We start from the raw sequence: 3,396 nt of genomic DNA, 5'->3' as shown, positions 1-3,396 counted from the left end.
GGCCCAGCTGCTTGCTGCTGTTCATCAGCAGCCACCCTATGAAAGCCAGTGCGGTGCAGCAGTTAAAGCTTCAGAGTAGGGTCTACAAGACCTAGGTTCAGATCCCCATCTTGTGGTGGAAGCTGACTGGGTGATTTTGGACCAGTCACATACTTTCAGCCTAACCAGCCTCACAGGGTTGTTGTGCAGATAAAAAGGAAGCGAGAATAATGTAAGCTGTTTTTGTCCCCACTGTGGAGAAAGAATATAATTTTCCTAGGTAGAGGCTGTGGGGGAGGGGAGTGGAGATGGAAAGCTGAAGACAGATAAAAGCAGATAAAAGTAGATTGGCTGTTGGGTGGAAAGGAAATAGGGTTGCCAACTCCAGGTTGGGAAATTCCTGGACATTTGAGGAGTGGAGCCTGGAGAGGGTGGGGTTTGAGGAGGGGAGGAACTTCAGACCAGTATAATGCCATAGACTCCACCCTCCAAACCAGCCATTTCCTCCATGAGAACTAACATTGCCAGCCTCTGGGTGAGGGTTGGAGATCAGCCAGAATTACAACTGTTGTCCAGGTGACAGAGATCAGTTCCCCTGGATATAATGGCTGCTTTGGAGGGTTGAGTCTATGGCATTATATCCTGCTGAGGCTGCTTGCTTCCCCAAGCCTCACTGTCCTGAGGCTCCACCCCAAGAAGGGAGAAAGAGTGTGAGACAGGTAGGGGTAGAGGGGAGGAAGCAAAGGTATGAGGAATCAGATGACCATCCCGCAAGTTTCTTGCAGGTCTCCATTTGTGAATGTATATTTACAAAACGTCTTTCATGTGTAAAATCTGTACCACCTAATAAGGCTATTTTCTTCCACAAGTTTTTCTCTTCTATATTAATTATATTCAGATTCCTCCCCCTATTTATGCTTCCACGTGTGACAAATATATCTTTATCCCATGGTGTGAGATGCAGCAGTATTGAACCACATTAAACTCAAACGTTTTCTGTATCTAGAACACAAGGACAAACTGTCTACATAGGATGCAGGTATTGGGAAGTGACAACGGCACTCCCCACATTCAGATTCTTAACAAACCCCTACAGAGGCCCAAACAATGCCAGAGGGATTTCTCTCTGGCTTAGTACATGGTCAGTTTGGGTATCTAGTTGTGCAGGATCTACTTTCACATGAGAGGATCTCACATGTCTGGCAGTTAAATAACAGAACCTTGTGGGTAGCTGACTGCCTGGTTCCTACAGAACTTGCACTTTGAGGATGAGTGTGTGGGGGAAACAACACATGCTAATGCCAACTTTATAGGAAAGACCTGCTTGATTTTCCCACAAGGCAGCATCCAGCCACCTGCAGCTGCCTCAAGGGAAAACAATCCCCACATGCCTGCATGACTGTCTAAAAGGCGCTTCACTTCTATCATTCTGTCATGTAGAAAGGAGGATTTTAACATGGGGATGCAGAAGTGTTGTTGAATGTGTGGTAAACCAGTGTAGCAGTCAATGTTTTGTGCTGTTTTTATGCCCCAGAGGCAGTTGTTACGGCTTGCTTTCATTATTGACATTCTTCTGTTGTTTTTTCTGATTGTATTGCATTGTTACTATGGCACATACATTGTCTAACTAAATGGTGACAGACAAGGGTTAGGGAGACCCAATTCAAATCCACACTGCCAGGAAGTTGACTGAGTGACCTCAGAACAGCCTACTTCATAGGGTCATGATTACACAACCGAAGAGGGATGATATCCATGTGTGCCACTCTGAAGCCCTTGGAGAAAGAGCAGGATAAAAATGTAGTAGCAGTAGCAATAATAAATGATGATGATGGTAATAATAATAATAATGATGATGATGATGATGATGATGATGATGATGATAATAATTAGAAATGGTCGTCTGTGTGGGCTCAAACAAGGCAACAGGTGATTCTTCATTGAGCCACAGCTCCTCCCCACTCTCTCCTCAAAACGAGCCAGTAACTTCTGTCCTAAACTTTGTTTAAACGTTCTTATCTGAATTCATGAAGAAATCTAGGGGAGGGGGGTTTTCAAGGTCCGCCAGCTAGGCTGCCAGAGACAGGGCTCGAATCTAGGACCCAGTCGTCTCTGAGAACAGTCATAGCTCCGCCCAACCAAGCGCGACGTCACTGCCTCCTCAGTGCCAGAGAACAGGCACATGCCCCGACATGTCAACCTCTTTTACCCAAATTGGTATGGGGCGGGGTGTCGGCTGTTAGCCTTGAGGAAACGCTTGCACAATAAGGCTGACGCTTGGGGACTCTCGCATGCGAGCTGCTTTATGGGAAATAATGCGCCCAATCTGGCAATCAAACTGCTGTCTCCCTCTCGCCTTTCTTTGGGCGCAAAGAAAATGCTCTAAAGCCCAAAGCGGTGGTATGTGAGAGGCTAGGGTTGCCAACCTCCAGTTGGTGGCTGGAGATCTCCTGCTGTTACAACTGATCTCCAGGTGAGAACAGTTCTCCTGGAGAAAACAGTTGCTTTTGAATTTGGACATTGGCATTATGCCCCAAACTCTGCCCTCCTGTAGCTCTACCCCCCAAATCTACAGGTATTTCCCAACCCAGAGCTGGCAACCCTATAAAAAGCTGCTGCCTTCTATTTGTCCATTCCCAGTTATTGTCTCAATAACAGCAATACAACTGCAGGCAATTGGTACACGCTCTTCCACCCCCACCCCCCCCTTTAAAGCAAGCCCTCGTTTTTTTAAAAAACCAAAACACTTACTGGAGCAAAGTTCAGCTTGGAGGCAGTGGCGTGGGCGAATGCAGTTTTGAGAGAGGAGGTAGCTTGGCTCCTGTCGAGCACCTATCAAAGCTTAGTTGTCTTTGAACTGGCACTTGGAAACTTCTCCCACTTCCGGATAAAAACGAAAGTTAAAGCCGCTCTTAGACACCTTTGGGTAGTGAAGGGCGGGGTATAAATCCAATCTCCTCTTCTCCTTAAACCCAATTCCGCCTCTCAAACAGGGACTAAATACTAGGATTTCGCACTACTTTCAGTTGCAGTGGATATAATCTTAGTTTATTGCACCATAAAATAAATCTTGTTGCACCTTTAGTTTACTTCAAAAGGGGGGCAATTGTTTAGGATTTCATGGTTAGTCATCCTATTGAGACATAATTTTGTAATGTTACATTTAAGATCTCTGGTGTTTAAACTTTACTCTAGTTTTACATTTCCATTACACACCCTAGAAGTGAGGGGGGGGGGAATAATTTGGTCTTCATTCTAAAAAACAGACTTAAAATGATAAACCAGCTCTTAGACTTGCAAGACCAAAAGAACATCTAGCCCAACGTCTGTGGTACACATGGATCCACTTACTCTTGAGAAATTTCACTGTACCATATATTAACTATTACTTTAAAAGTTTCAGAGGAGTAGCCCTAT

General features: G+C 45.1%; 1 protein-coding gene across 1 annotated transcript in view; it reads right to left on the bottom strand.

Moving 5' to 3' along the window:
* TREX1 (three prime repair exonuclease 1) overlaps nucleotides 1-2,848 on the bottom strand; it is a 7,203-nt gene extending 4,355 nt beyond the window's left edge. The window contains exon 1 of the mRNA XM_015417257.1: nucleotides 2,731-2,848. The gene's annotated coding sequence lies outside the window, so the exon portion shown is untranslated. The remainder of the gene's footprint in view (nucleotides 1-2,730) is intronic.
* Nucleotides 2,849-3,396: the final 548 nt, after the last annotated feature.

Source organism: Gekko japonicus, unplaced genomic scaffold (assembly GCF_001447785.1).
Source record: "Gekko japonicus isolate JY-2015 unplaced genomic scaffold, Gekko_japonicus_V1.1 scaffold1643, whole genome shotgun sequence".
NCBI lineage: Eukaryota > Metazoa > Chordata > Lepidosauria > Squamata > Gekkonidae > Gekko > Gekko japonicus.
This window is presented reverse-complemented; position numbering and strand designations above follow the sequence as displayed.